A 16,656-nucleotide genomic window follows, 5' to 3' on the forward strand; every position below is an offset into this window, starting at 1 on the left:
ATTATATAGTCAATTAAATATTAATCAATTTCGTAATTTGTTTTTTTAATTGACTAGTAATTAGAGGAATTACTTTTTAATTCTTACAAAATCTTTTGCATTATACAACTTAAGATGAGCTTAAATTGCCAAAAATAAGAACAGTTTGCCATCCTCGTATATGGACGTATATGGCAATTAAAATTTATGTATATGGCCGAAATAAGGTATAATTGCTTATATAAGGTATATAAGCAATTAAATATTAATCAATTTCGTAATTTATTTTTTTAATTAGCTAGTAACTACAAAAATTACTTTTTAATTCTCACGAAATCTTTTGCATTATACAACTTAAGATGAGCTTAAATTACCAAAAATAAGTACAGTTTGCCATCCTCGTATATGAATATATATTGCCATAAAAAATTTATGTATATGGACGGAATAAGGTATAATTGTTTATATAAATTATATAGTCAATTAAATATTAATCAATTTCGTAATTTGTTTTCTTAATTGACTAGTAATTAGAGGAATTACTTTTTAATTCTTACAAAATCTTTTGCATTATACAACTTAAGATGAGCTTAAATTACCAAAAATAAGAACAGTTTGCCATCCTCGTATATGGACGTATATGGCAATTAAAATTTATGTATATGGCCGAAATAAGGTATAATTGCTTATATAAGGTATATAAGCAATTAAATATTAATCAATTTCGTAATTTATTTTTTTAATTAGCTAGTAACTACAAAAATTACTTTTTAATTCTCACGAAATCTTTTGCATTATACAACTTAAAGATGAGCATGAAGCACCAGAAATAAGAATAGTTTGCCGTCCCTAAATATCCAAAAAGGCTAGAGTGTAATTGGTGCTATATCGAGGAGTAAGCAAATAGCTGTAATTGAAAGTATTCTTAGGAATGTTTTTTTTTTTGCACATACGATAGAAATAGACTTAAAAGGGAGAAAATATGGACGAAAATAAGGTGTTTTTAGAATGAGAAATTAAGACAAAAAAACACTTTTTTCATCGCAATTTATCAAATATTTGCGTGAGATGTGGAATATTCGTCTTTAACCGTTACTTTATTTGTCTAATTCTGATTTCGAGTTCTTGGGCTCGTCTTTTATTTCCCCAAAAGAAGTGATGCCAGAAAAGAACCGCTTTCTATGACGCCACATTTTAACATTCTATTTAAGTCTCCTCACCACGAAACTTTCATGGAATCATGGAACTTTCCCAACAATCTTCTAGGCTTTGCAATGGGGAGAAGCTCAACTTTAACCGGATCCAGATCTTATATGAGGGACACCCAATTTCAAAAATAACATACACCAGGCAGCGCGTGCCTAGCGTGGCGGAGACTACCAAGCATGGTGGAACTGCGCGGCACACGTAGAGTTCTGAGATGAACACAAGGTGGAGGAGAGTAAGCGGCCCTTATCTACCCGAGGTAACGCCATTCTTCGCAGAAAAATCGTAATTATTAATTAGTAGTGCCTCTACCCAAGGACATATCCAGGATTTTTTTTGGGGAAACTTTACAAGATGCAAAAAAAAAAAAAAAACAGTTACAAAGATTTGTTACTTTTATAATTCAGAAAAGATTTCAGGGGGAGGGGGTTCAAACCCGGTAGGTTCAAAACCTTTTCAAATTCAAGAAATAATTCGCTTCCCTCTAGTAGAATGTTTAGTCTTGTAATCACTGACTTTTTGCCTCCTCCCTAGATTTCGGAAAGTGTCTTTGTTGGTATTGTTATTTAAAAATACCTTTTTTTGTATTTAAGTGAAATAAAAAAAATGAAAAATAAGCTGCTCCACCCCCTACAGGTTTAGAAATATGTAGATATCCCCAATAGCCTAAACTATTGACGCTGGACTTCTAGGTTCAGTTCATTATTAAATAAAAAATAAAAAACAAGTTTTTTTAACGGAAAGTAAGGAGCGACATTAAAACTTAAAACGAACAGAAATTGCTTCGTATATGAAAGGAGCTGCTTCCTCATCAACGCTCCGCTCTTTACGCTAAAGTTTGACTCTTTCTCTTAACTCTACTTTTTAAAACAGTAAAAAACTTGAGGAAGCAGTCCCTTTCATATACGAAGTAATTTCTGTTCGTTTTAAGTTTTAATGTCGCTCCTTACTTTCCGTTAAAAAACTTGTTTTTTTTACTTAATTTCTGAACGTTTTTGAATCAATGCATGTTTTGATTTTGGCTCTCCACAGATGAATAATTAAAACAAAATTTGTTTATTTATTTGTTTGGCTAAATGGCTTTCTCATAGTTTTGATCGAACGATATTGAGAAAAAGGGAGCGGGGGAGGAGGCCTAGTTGCCCTCCGATTTTTTGGTTACTTAAAAAGGCAACTAGAACTTTTTTTATTTTTCACGAATGTTTTCATCAGTAAAAGATATACGTAACTTAGAAATTAGCTTACGTAACGAACTTCTGTATTCTCATGTTTTCATTACGTATATGGGAGGGTTCAACCCCTCCCAAATACCTCACTATTTACACTAAAGCTTAAATTTTGTCCCAATTTCTTAAGAATGACCCCTGAATAACAAAAACCGTAGAATAAATAGTTGAAATTACTAAAAATACTTTAGCGTAAAGAGCGAGGTATTAGGAGAAGGTGAGCCCATCATATGCGTAATAATTTCTGTTCGTTTTAAGTTTTAATGCTGCTCCTTACTTTCAGTTGAAAAAACTTTTTCATACTTATTTTATTATTGCTTTATTTTAAATAATGCTAGAAAAAGATAGGCGGTTGTTCTCTCGAAATATTCGCTTTCTGTGTTTTCTTCTGTATTTTGTTTAGCCTTTAAAAACACCATTTTGATGGTTTTCTTTCTTTTTGTTAAGTATAAAATAATGAATGGGAATCTAGAGCAATTTAAGTCGGAAAGACTCAGAAATAGTAGGTGCGAGTAGATGGGTGACGAAACCCTCTCGCAAGACGAAAAAAAACCCTCGCAAGAACTTTTGCCCCCGAAGACGTCTGATGAAAATCAGAAGGCTGGGGACAAAAAGACCCATCAGCCTTTGGAGAAGGGAATGTAAGCAATAGAAATTGCCCATTTTTTACATATAGTGCTTGTTATTGGGATGAAAACAGACCTTTTTCAGGAGGGGTGGTATTTTCTGCACGGGGAGTATTTTCCCTGGGGAAAGACACAGTTTTCAACTGAAATTTCCAGGGAAGATTTTAAGCAGGAGATATAGCAGGATTCCTACAGGAAATTCTTGTTATGTCTAAATATTGCTTTGGCCATACAATTTTACCTGTAGAGGAGTTGCGGGGAAATTATCTGGGAGAACAAGGGAGGGAGATAAAAAAAAGAAAAACTATGTTTGCACCGTCTTAAAAGGGAAAATCCTACTTTGAAAAATGAAAGTTTTAAAGACTCAATTTATGCAGATTCCACCTTCATAAAGAAAAAATTTCAATATTTTGGCAGAAAATATATTTGGCAATATTTACAGCCAAAAAGGGAGAGAAAAAACAACTAATTTCTACAGATACCTTACTTTGCAGGCTTTATTAAACCAATCATCGCTGACTAGCTTGGTCCTTCGGCTCTCAAAAATGGACCTCGCATGGTATGATAATTCCCTCATTCAAATTTGAGTTTCGTGATTTTTTTTGTGTGTATGGGGGGTGGATCTTTAGTACAAAACTATTATCATGGTTTCCAGATTTAAAAAGAAGATTCCTTCTCATTGTTTTAGCTGGTCTTTCAGCCTTTACACGAACACAGAGTCCAAAGTATATATGAATTTAAAAAAGTACAGAAGTATCCATATTCTTTATTTTCTTTATAGTATCTTTATTTTCCTTCAATTTAGCACAGCCTCGCAAGCTTCACTTATGTTGTGCTATTGATTAGGAAATGTTTATTTGTAATAAAATTGTTCTACTACTTCTGAAAACGTAAGTTAAAGTATTAACAGACACGGCACCATACAGAGTACGTCAAATATTATATTAAAAACCCAAGATGTATAAAAAACATGAAAGGGCACTTTGAAACAATTTTCGATCTTCAATTTTATTTCCAAAGACTTTGATAACATCATTAAGAATGACAGCTGATCAGTTTGACCAAAATTCCTGCAATTTTACGGTCTTTTTTTAGCAGCACCAAATCCCCCATACAAGGAGTCAACTAAAAAAAGAAATAACTCAAATAAGAATTTAAATATCACAAATAATATATAAGAACTACAGAATATATCATCACTATAACGCCTAAGGGTCGTATCTATTATTTTCGCGCTTAAGCAAAAAAATAAACATGATTAATTAAAAATTACTTAAATTAAATAAATAAATAAATTAATTAATTATAACTAGACACTTACATCCAACTAAATTATATATAATGGAAGTGTAATTAATTACTACTACTACTGCTAACAGTTAACCGCAGCACCGAGCCACCTGAGGCAAACACAGCTACAAAAGCTGCTCATCCCAATCCATTCAATGTCCCCCTCTTTATATCTTCCCAGAAAGTTCCCGTTTCCCTTAAACCTTTCTTTATGACATACTCCCACCCTAACTGCGGATGACCTGATTTCCGTTTAGCCATAGATGGTTGACCGAAAGAACAATCTTCGGCAATCTATCATCTTTCTTCCGTAAAACGTGCCCTAGCATCTCAACCTTTCGCTCATTATCAAACAGTTCGTGGCAACGAACTTTAAGGAAGGAGCGACCCGGCTCAATAGTAACTAAAACTCTAAAAAACGGAATTTTTATAACAACAGTTACATCAAAAGAATCGCATTTAATGCTGATTTTAAATATATAAGTTTCATCAACTTTAGATTTACCCATCAAAAGTTACGAGTCAGAGGAAATGTGCCTTATTTTAGAAAATAGGAGGAAATACCCCTTAAAATTCATGGAATCTTATCAAAAATCACACCATCAGATGTTGCGTATCAGACAACCATACAGTAGAAGTTTCGAGCTCCTATTCACAAATATGTGGAATTTTGTGTTTTTTGCCACAAGACAGATCACGGATGCGTGTTTGTTTCTTTGTCTTTTTTTTTTTTTTTTTTTTTTCAGGGGTGATGGTATCAACCCAGTGGTCCTAGAATGTCGCGAGGGCTCATTCTAAAGGAAATTAAAAGTTCTAGTGCCCTTTTTAAGTAACCGAAAAACTCGGAGGGCACCTAGGCCCTCTCCCGCGCTAATTTCCCCCCAAAGTCACCGAATCAAAATTCTGAGATAGCCATTTTATTCAGCACGGTCGAAAAACCTAATAACTACGTCTTTAGGCACGACTTACTCCCCCACAGTCCCTGTGGGAGGGACTGCCAAGTTACCAACTTTGATCAGCGTTTACATATTGTAATGGATATTGGAAAGTGTACAGGCACTTTCGGGGAATTTTTGGTTGGGGGAGAGGAGAGGGGAATGGTTTATGCGGGGGAACTTTCCATTGAGGAATTTTTCATGGTGGAAGAAAATTTCCATGGAAGGGCCGCAGGGTTTTTTAGTATTTTTTTAAAAGGCAATGAAAAAAATATGAAAAAGTTTTTTTCGACTGAAAGTAAGGAGCAGCATTAAAACTTAAAACGAACAGAAATTATTACGCATATGAGGGGTTCACCTCCTTCTAATACCTTTCTCTTTACGCTAAAGTTATTTCATTAATTTCAACTATTTATTCTACGGCCTTTGTGATTCAGGGGTAATTCTTAAGGAATTGGGACAAAATTTAAGCTTTAGTGTACAGAGCGAGGTATTTACAAGGGGGTGAACCCCCTCATAGCCGGCAGAACTCTGTACCTTTTCGAAATAAATAACCAATGAGTCAGTTTTGAACTTACAATTGAAACTTGTTAGATGAATTTATAAACTTGTATGTGATTAAGGATTAAGGATTATGTATGGTTGTGAATCTGAGTTAGTATTCGGCACTATTATCATCTGACTCGTGCATTGGAAAACTTGGGTTTCTTGCCCCATTCAAAGATTAGTAATGATTTATTCTCATTGCTATGACTTTGAACTAAAATTCAAGACTTTTGATATTGTTCTCGCTAGCTTCAAAGGTTATTCCACTTGGCCTGCACTTGTTTTGCAGTCAAAAACTGGTGCTAAAGGAATATCAAGATGTACAGTTTTTTGCTACGACAATCTCTCCGAGCACCAAGTGGCAGAGATGCAGAGACTAATTTGAAATTTCTCTCGAATAACCTTAGTGCTCACAAAAGGACGGAAAAAGATGTTGGAAACGCATTTACCAAATTGGGTTCGTTTCCAGACATTTATAAATCGTCATCACCTTATCTAGCATTAAACCCAACGAGCGTTTTGCAGAATAAATAGTTGTGGGCACCAAGTCATGGCTATTTGTAGAAAATGCCAAGACAGATAGTCCAATTGAGTGAGAAGAAAAATCTGGTGAAAATTCCCCCCTTATAGGGATTGTATGAAAAGGAGGTTAGTTCATTTGTTAATAGATATGTATATCTATTAACCGTCCATGCTTCATCATTGCTAGGGCAGTTTCTTTCGGAGGCTTCACTGTTAATCACGCTTGAATTCGCAAAATATATTGGAAAATCATCCAATGTATTTGCTAGTGGTGAATATATTGGAAAGTTGTCCAATATATTTGATAATTAAGAAATATATTGGATCATCATTGCTAGGGCAGTAGAACCTAGGGCAGTATTACAGAAGATTCACTGGCACCTAACCTAATCCTACAAAAAATAGCTTTTACCCAGGATAAATTAAATCGCATAAGAGCGAATCTTACATTTGAGATCTCCCGTCTAGTTAAGGCTAAACTATCAGATCCTGATACAGCAAATCAATCAATTGATACTCTAATATATATATATATATATAAAAAAAAAAAAAAAAAAAAAAAAAAAAAAAAAAAAAAAAAAAAAACACGATGCTATTTCCATTGTTCACAACCCAAAATTTCATGAAATAGAATAATCGCTCAAAAGACTATTTGCAATGGTTAAAAGCTTGGAAAGTAGGATTTTGTCATTGACATCGAAAGTTGATGATTTTCAACAAGAAAGGATGTTGGATTGCTTAGTGATGGATGCAGTAAAGCAGAGGCCTGGAAATGAACTAAAGAAAGAAATACTGGTTATCATTAAAGACAAGATGCTGGTCCCTGGTTTTTAAGCCAATAATATTGTAAATGTTTATCGATTTAGTTTGAATGTTTCTAACGATCAGTCTAAAGTATGGTCAGTGCTAATACACTTCAGAAATGGTGAAAACGGTGAATGGTGAAATGGTGAATGGTGAAATAGCTCGAATTGTTTTCAAAGCAAAGATTAAACTAGCAAAAAGTGGAATATTTTTGTCCGAATCGCTTACAAAAAAGCGCCGTGAAGATTTAAATGCGGCAAGAGATTGTTTCGGTAAATTTAATGTGAGGACTGACCGCGGGCACATTTGCCCGCGAAATTTGATCGAAAAATTTGATCATTCGCAGATTGGGTTTACACACTTTTATTTTATTTTTTTTTGCGTGTATATTTTATGATTTAATGCCATATCTAAAATTTGTTGTCTCTTTTTAATGGCAAATTAGGTACGCGTCCAATTGAAGGACGCCTTTTTTAGCTAGAAAATGTTTTACCATGATTAATAATTCTATTGGGCACGTTAATAGTGATTTGACGACAAAGAGCCCCTCAGTAACGAGTAAATATGTTTCTAATGTAAGGGAGGCTGCCAAACGGGATGAATATTTTTAAGTGCTCCATTTGAATATTCAAGTCCTTGTTCCTCAATTGACCATCTAAAACAGATTATTTCTGATATTGTTGATTTATGTGAGACTTTCTTAGATTCTAATAATGATATGCTTTTGGATTTGCAAGGTTATAAGATGGAGGGGCTGAGTCGACAAAAGATGCCCAAGGGTGGTCTTGCCTTGTATATTTCTATACAAGGGAATATGTCCCATATACTCTTAGAATGAATCTACCAGAAATATTGAATGTGGAGACAAGGGTTTTGAGATTATTTATCGATCTCCAAGTGGATCTATTCCTCTGTTTCTACGCATCCTTAATGATCTACAGGAAACCATAATCGAACAGTCGACTGAGTTAATTGTTATGGGAGATTTTAATATAAATTTGATGGATATAAGGTCTTCCGTATCTTTGGATTTTCTTTCGTCCATGCTTGCCGCAGGTACTTTACCTTCTATATGTACCCTATCTCGGATAACAGAGTACATAATCTCTGATTGACAATATTTTCTGTACGTCTATCTTGATACAAAATTATGTTTTAGTGAGTGACATTTCTAATCATCTCCCTGTTTATTCTAGATACTATTTTGATAACTGACTATTGAGAGGACTAGTTAGTCTGGTAAGAGGCCTTTTAGCTTTGGTGAAGTGGAATTGACACTTCTTAGGTCAAGATTGGCAGAAATATCTTGGGGTGATTTTGAGATAAGATAAGATAAGATTTATTCATCACGAAACACACATACAATATTACATTTTACTATTTCCCCAAAGGCTCTTTGGCCTGTAAAAAAGGGGAAAATGAACGAGCCACTTACTCAGAGAAGAAAAAAAATAATCACTTACTCACAGAGAGAAGAGCAAAAAGGAGAAGAGAGGAAAGTATAAATAAAATGAAAAACTATAGAAAACAAAACTAAATAGACTAATAGATTGAACAGACTAAATTAATTAAGTAGATCTGTAGATAAAATAGACTCCAATGAAATAATCAGGAAATATATATGCATACATACACGCATATACACATATAAAAAGGGATAAAATAATTTCTAAGAAGCCAATGAATTTTTAATAATTTTTTTGAACAAACCGAATGAGTGGCACCTTCGAGCTGATTCGGGCAACTTATTCCATACAATGTAACTCGCAATTAAAGGATTAAAGTCTGACCTTACACAAGGAGTAAAAGGAACTTGAATATGATTTTCGGTATTGCGAAGATTATAATTCTTCTGATCAGAGGTGAAAGATGGCTGAACACTTAGGGGACGGGGGAGGTCACCATGAAGCTGAGAAAAAGTAAAACATGCACACGAAAGAATAAACAGTGACTCGAGATCAAGTAATGGGATAACTCTTGAACGGTTAGTTTCCTTAATGAGGTTTCTAGCTTTATTATAAACCTTAGAAAGTGGTTTTAACAGTGAAGGAAAGGTTGACATCCATACTATTGGACAGTAGGAAACGTAAGATCGGATCAAGGAGTGAAAAAGGATTTCCAAAATTGATCCAGGGAAAATATGTTTGAGTTTCCTTAAAATACCGAGACTCCTGCATATCTTCATTTTAATCAAATCAATGTGACGCTTGAAAGACAAATTTTCATCAACAAGAATGCCCAAAAAACGAACATATCGATCTTTAGATCTGTGAATTATCCCATTTGGCTGATGAATTTCTGATAACTTGGGATAAATCTGAGAAACATGCGAAAATATCAAAAAATTGGATTTTGAATAATTTAGGGTAAGAAAATTAGCATCAAGCCATGAAATTACTCTCTCAAACAAGTATTCCAAGTTTAATCGAAGCTCGGATTCACAGTTCCCCGAAGTGCCGAGTGTGCTATCATCAGCAAAACAAACAAGGACATCAGAAGATGGTGAACTATAGCTGGCACTATGGGCAAGGGAAGGTTTAGGATGACAGAGTCTACAGCAATGAATAGGTTTCTGCTTTTTTACTGCGTAAAAAAGATCATTTATATAAATCAAAAATAGCACTGGCCCTAAAACTGATCCCTGAGGGACGCCAAAATTCACTTGTGATTGACAGAAATTAAATTGTGGATTGACAGAAATTAACCTATCATTCAAATAAGATTGAAACCAAGAAAATACATTACCCCTAATGCCAAAATGAGACATCTTCGATAGAAGAATTTCATGGGTTAAGGAATCGAATGCCTTGCGAATATCCAGGAATATAGCTGCCGGAATTAATCCCGAATCCAATTCAGAATGTATAAAATTCAAAAGGGTCATACAGGCATGCTCAGTGGAGTGCTTCATTCGGAAACCAAATTGAAAATCATGAAGAAACTCTTTAGATTTTAGAAATTTAAGCAGACGAGAAAGCATAGCCTTTTCGAAGATTTTACTAAATACTGATAAAATTGAAATTGGTCGATAATTTGCTGGATCATTTCTTGATCCACCTTTATACAGAACAATAATCCGAGCACGCTTGAGAGGATCTGGAAAAACCCCATATTTAAATGAAAGATTAACAAGTTTTGTAAGAGGCACAACTATTGAAGGAAGAATAGATTTAACTACCTTAGTAGGAATAGAATCTGGCCCAGATGAAGATGAGTCTTTCAAGCCATTAACAATTTTAGAAATTTCAATTTCTGTTACTGGCTCTAGAAACATAGACTTAACACAAGACGGCCCGAGGTAAGATCTAAAGTCCGTCTTAGACCGAGAAAAAGTAGCTGTGGAAGCGATATTATTACCAATACTAGCGAAAAATGAAGTAAATGCTTCTTGGACATTAAGCTCACCCTCCACAGTCTCATCACCAATGACCAGACTCATAGGTAAAGAGCTATATTGAGAACCAGGTTTAAGCACAGAATTTATTACCTTCCAAGTTTTACGAATATCCTTATTACACGCAGCAAAATTATTTAGATAATAGAGAGATTTGGCTTTCCTACACAAGGAATTATATATATTCCGGTAAATCTTGAATTGACAAAGACGAATAGCACTCGTTGAAAGTGTAGCGCATTTATAATACCTCCAGAGATTATTTTTCCTTCTCCAGCTTTTGAGAAGTCCGGATGTCATCCATGGGTTTAGAGGAATAATCCTTTTAGACCTGCGATTAGAAGGTGGTACTTTACAAATGTTAAGAATAGCCTCTTTTATGGTTCCATAAAACGACTCAAATAAACAAGAAAAATCCTTGTTATTATCAAATAAGCTCCACGAATTTTTCGCTAATTTAGAACCAAGAAGAGATAACTCATTTTCACCAAACCTAATAGAATAGGAATCAAACACTTGAGCCCGGTTATTCCTTCCCCGATTAAAACTGAACCGAGAATATATGGGAAAATGATCGGAGATATCAGTAACTAAAATTGAGTTTATTTTCAAGCAAAGCGTAGAGAAGATATTGTCAATCAAAAAATCTGTAACATAAGTTACTCGTGTGGGGATGGGTGTAGTTGGTAGAGCTCCTGCGGCAAGCATGGTGGAAAGAAAATCGACTGAAGCCGAAGAATTTGAATCCATCAAATTTATATTGAAGTCACCCATTATGATTAACTGACACGGACGTTTCAATATTAAGTCAAGTATTTCCTCAAGATTCCGAAGAAACAACGAAACCGCGCCACTAGGAGAACGATAAATATTACCTATGATTAGATCAATACCATTAACTCTAATTTCTATAAATTGTGACTCAAAAATACCTTCAAAATTCCTTGATAAGTCATCCCGTAAGCAATAATGCAAATTACTAGATATATACATGGCAAGACCTCCTTTAGCCATCTTGCAGCGGTTTATATGTTCCATTTTGTAGCCATGGATATCCAATAGCATTTCATTGCCAGAATCCAAAAATGTCTCGCACAAACCAACAACATCAGGCTGTCCATCCGACACTATTTGTCTTAAATTATCTATTGACGAGGAAAGACCCTGAATGTTAAGCTGAAGTGCAGTCAGAGAATAATTTCTTTTGGTAACCTCCTCTCCCCCCAATTCCGAAACATATTTACTATTACAAACAGGGTTTATATTAGTCAGGTTTTGATTAACCTGACCCACAGAATTATTCACAATACTAATTAGATCAAAAGGATTATTTTCAAGCTCGCAAAGGCGTCTTTCACGACTTAAAATATTGACAAAAGCAGGTTTTACTTGGAGTCCATTTAAATCACCAGATGAACAAAAAAGAAATCTTTACCTAAATCTATTACGAAAGAAAAACCTGTCAAAGGATTATAAACACATAAATAATTAATAGCACAGAAGGTACTATCGGGATGAACCATGAGCATGAAAAAAAAAATGAAACGAAATAAAAATAAACTGTAAAAAAGAATGACTTAGGAAAGGATACGCATCAAGAAAATATTAACCAGTCACATACTAATACATTCATGCAAATAATTTATTTTGCGTATACGAGTTTCACCAGGAACTTTGGCTAGAATTTGACCGTGATCAGACCAAACACTTCTTGGGCCAAAGGTGCTACGAGCCGCGTTTAATAGATCCCGACGCTTTTTAGTTAGGTTTTCTAAAACAAATACACCTGACTTTGCCAACTTACTTTTTGCTGCAAACACTTTACGAGCAGTATCTAAGCTTGAAAATTTTACTAGAACTGGGGCGATTTTCACATTCTCAGTTTGATTAGCAGGTATGCGGAATCGATTAACCTTTAAGAGGTCCATTTCTTTAAAATCTTGCAAGCCCATTATTTGTGTTATCACTCCATTAAGATTTTCTCTCAGTTCCACATTGGGGTTTGGTTTCACACCGTAGAAAATTAGGCTATCAAGTAAGGCATCCTGCTCTAGTTGGTCAAACTTGTCTTCTAAGTTAGAGATTTTATTTTCAAGCAAGTTCACGGCATTATAAAGTTTTCGAAGGGTTGTTTCAATTTTTTCAAATTTGGCATTATATTCAAGGGAAATCGAATTATAAACTTCGTTCACAATATCTTCACTTATAATTTTCGAAGCTCGGCGATCTTTCATTGTATTTGATACGACACGAGAAATATCATTCATTAGGTTAGACTTAGTGCTCATTAGTTCCTCTTGAGTTTCATTTATTATTTCTTTTAAATTTGATGCTGCTGCAGAAGTTGGAGTTAATGGTGCTAGGCTGGATTTTCCTTTAGTTTTAGCGGGTAGTGATAAGTAGGACTTACTTAGAGTCTTGAAAATATCAGGGGATAAGCGCTGCTCTTCAAAAGCCTTATTTACATCTTTATCTGTCCTCGCACAAGCTTCTTTAAAATGGTCATTCCAGTTGCGGATGTGTGCTTCAGCTATATTATGCTCCGAGTGGGTGCCATAGCAAAAGACTAGATATCTCGCTTGATTTTTCTGGTCTTTGGTGGTTTTAATAACTACTGATGGCCATAAGGGATATCCTTGAAATGAAGCTAGGACAAGATCAAACGGTTTATATTTTGCCATTTTACAATCTTCAGTCACAATGGGGGGGTGAACACTACAGGTAACAAATTTCAAGAACAGAATGTTCCAATTTGCCGCCCCAAAAGTACTCACGTTTGTAATATGTGCTTGGTTATTCACGCAAGTTCATCAAATTCTTAGCAAGGACTATATCCAATTCAATTGAAAACTGGTTTAGCTCTTCACTCTTTGAACTCTCATAGTCGACTATGATTCTAATTTTAGTCGAGATAGTCGAGAGTGATTCTAATTTTTACCATTTATTTAATATTTTTTTATGAGTATTAAAGAAGCTGTCTTTGATATTTGCTCTGTTTCACCTTCTAGTCGCAAGAATAAGAAGGCATTTCCTATTATATTTTATGAGGCCAACCGAAGTTCCAGTCGAAATTATCGTTTAAAGAAAATCAATCACCTGACATTAATAGCTAGAGGTAATGGGGATAATCTTATTACCATCTACCATTATTAAGGCCTTTCCTCTAAATCCATGGTCTCCATAGGAGCTGTATGAGAATTAATAAACTCTGGAGAGCCTTTAACTCTGCTAGTCCCTCCAGGAAAGTTATTTGCTTTCCGTGATTTAAAATTTACAATTCTGTGTGTCGAAAGGCAAAATCCTAGTTTTATTTTAATTGTTTTTCAGATTGCATTAAAGATACTCGAAAAACTTGGCAGGTTATAAATTCTGTCCTTACGCCCTCTCTTCAGTCTCCGTCAGTTCCTTCTTTTTTGGATCTCGATGGTAAAATTATCGAGGGTGAGCTGAATATTCAAAATGCATTTACTTCATATTTTCCGAATATTGGTAAAAGGACCGCTTCGGTTGTTAGTTCTTCTCCTTCAAGATCCAATTTCAGGTCTTATCTTGGGCCACCTTGTATTAAATCAAGGTTTTTGGAACTAGCGACGGAGATAGAAATTACTAAAATTATTCTGGGATTGAAAAATATTTTATCGTCCGACCCTGATAATATTTCTACTAATGTAAATAAGGTCATACTTCCTTCAATAAAACTTATTAACCTCTCCTTTCAGCATGGTATTTTCCCGAGTAGTCACAAGCGGGCTCGAGTCATCACATTATATAAGGGGCGGGGGGAAGGGGGCAAAAAATGATCCAGCCAATTATCGGCCAATTTCTTTATTGCCTTTGTTTAGCAAAACATTCGAGAAGGCGATGCTTTCTCGTCTTGATAATTTTCTTACTTCTAAAGATTTTTTTCACGATTTTCAATTTGGTTTTCGATTAAAAAATTCAACTGAGCATGCTTGTGCAGTTCTACTGAATTATCTTCACCCTGCACTAGACTCCCTTTTGATTCCTGTTGCTTTGTTTCCGGGATGTTCGTAAAGCCTTTGATTCTTTAACCCAATGTGTTCTTCTCTGAGAACTTTCTTATTTTGACGTAAGAGGTAGTGTGTTATTTTGGTTCAAGTCTTTCATGTCTGGTTGAATAATTTTTTTTGATCCGCTTTTTCGCTCACCATCAAGTGTTGACAAGGGGGTCCCTCAAGGGTCAATTTTAGTGCCAGTACTGCTTTTAATTTACAGTTAGAACCTCTTTATGCATTTTTTTTACAGTTAGAACTTCTTTATTGCTGTCATCTATGTCGTCCAACATTCTCCCGTACCCATAACCATACGTTGCCAACCTCGGATTTTCTTATTACTTTTGCCAATGATACCACTCTTTTTACTTCTGGGGGAACAGAGGATGAGGTTCGTACACAGTTAGTGGACCTCTTCGAGGTCCTTTCAATTTGGTTTGATTTAACTTGCCGTAAATGTTTCTAAATCTAGTTTTTTAGTTTTTTCTCGTATATCTCCTAAGGACTACTCCTGAAACACTATGTTTATTTAATTACAACAGTAAGAAGCTTTTTTTAAAAGTACTAAAATACTTTAGCGTAAAGAGCTAGGTGTTGTGGAGGATACCCCCTTCATATACGTAATAATTTCTGTTCATTTTAAGTTTAAAATTGTTCCTTACTTTCAGTTGAAAAAACTTGTTTTTTAATTTAATAATTTAAGTGACTGAAATTAATTTATGTTTAATCAGTTTAAAATGGGAAATTCGTTATTTTTTTTTCAAATGTTTCAATGAATTTATATAAAATAAAACAGAAAATAGGAAGGATCTTAAAACCTTGGAGGTTTCGGACGTTCTTTATGATCTATAGTTGTGATACCATTTAAACTCGGGATAATGTCCGAGGTCCTTGAAGAAAAAAAGCAACAGAATTGGTGAATTAAGTGAAAAATAATATAAGTTATAGGACAGATAGTAAAAACGTCAAGAAGTTGGGAATCTTTCGGGAGCTTTCAAGGAGTGTGCTACCATTTTAATTCGGAGTAACTCCCGAACAAATATTCCTTTTTCACAACTTCATAAACACAGAGAAAATAGGAAAATTATTGAAGAAGGAATTAGTTATTGAAAATGTAGAAAACTTTAAGATTTAGTGTTCCTTTGATGAGCTTTCAATGGGTGTGTTATCATTTTAACTCTGAATTCAGAACTTCTGATAAAAAAAAAAAACAAAAAAAAACAGATAAATTGTAGGATAAAAGAAAAAAATAAAGAGCAAATGGTAAAAATATAGATTTCGAACACCCTTTAGGGACCATAATTTAGATTCCCTCTTCACGACTCGGGTGGAAGTGGTGGCAACCGTCTCGTTGTGTCCCTGGGAGTAGTGGGTACAGGAAAAAGCCTACGTCACCGTCCAGCCACTAGCCGTTTTGCCATGAGGCAAGCTATCTTGTGGGGCAGTGTCAAAACTGGACTCAACGGAACTAGTAATGGTTGCTAAAACCAAGACCAGAACGGGGTCAATTCTCCCCCTTAAGACTCCCCCCTCCAACATTTTAGGTTCCCCCCTCCAACTTCCCCCAATGTCACCGGATCTGGTCGGGATTTAAAATAAGAGCTCTGAGGCACGATATCCTTCCAAATATCAAATTTCATTAAGATCTCATCACCCATTCGTTAACTAAAAATACTTTATTTTTTCTATTTTTCCGAATTAACCGGCCCCCTACTCCCCCCAGATGGCCAAATCGGAAAAACGACTATTTCTAGTTTAATCTGATCCAGTCCCTGATACGCCTGCCAATTTCATTGTCCTAGCTTACCTGGAAGTGCCTAAAGTAGCAAAACCGGGACCGACAGACCGGCAGAATTTTCGATCGCTATATGTCACTTGGTTAATACCAAGTACCATAAAAAAGTTCTCATCTGGACTCTAGAAGGATAAGTTCACCCTCATTTTGCACCTTCGAGTATAAATAGACAGACTGATTTGACATATATTACAGAATATCAGGTCAATTAATCCGTAAAATAATCAGTTTGTTAATAATTAGGTTTTTTTTTACTGAGATTGTCTAAAAATCGGAAAAAGGTTAAAACATAAAGTTTAAATAATCACACATATAGATGA

At 34.9% G+C, this 16,656-nt stretch overlaps 1 protein-coding gene across 13 annotated transcripts in view; it reads right to left on the reverse strand.

The window, feature by feature from the left end:
* The window catches only part of LOC136033171 (GRB10-interacting GYF protein 2-like), a 461,255-nt gene that overhangs the window by 83,673 nt on the left and 360,926 nt on the right, over positions 1-16,656 (reverse strand). For 5 of the 13 annotated variants that reach the window (XR_010618876.1, XR_010618873.1, XR_010618875.1 and 2 more), the window contains one exon: positions 3,961-4,162. The exons of the other annotated variants lie outside the window; for them this stretch is intronic. The gene's annotated coding sequence lies outside the window, so the exon portion shown is untranslated. Of the gene's footprint in view, positions 1-3,960; positions 4,163-16,656 lie in introns of those variants that run through there. 13 annotated transcript variants of the gene reach the window in all.

This window comes from Artemia franciscana, chromosome 11, assembly GCF_032884065.1.
Source record: "Artemia franciscana chromosome 11, ASM3288406v1, whole genome shotgun sequence".
Lineage (NCBI taxonomy): Eukaryota > Metazoa > Arthropoda > Branchiopoda > Anostraca > Artemiidae > Artemia > Artemia franciscana.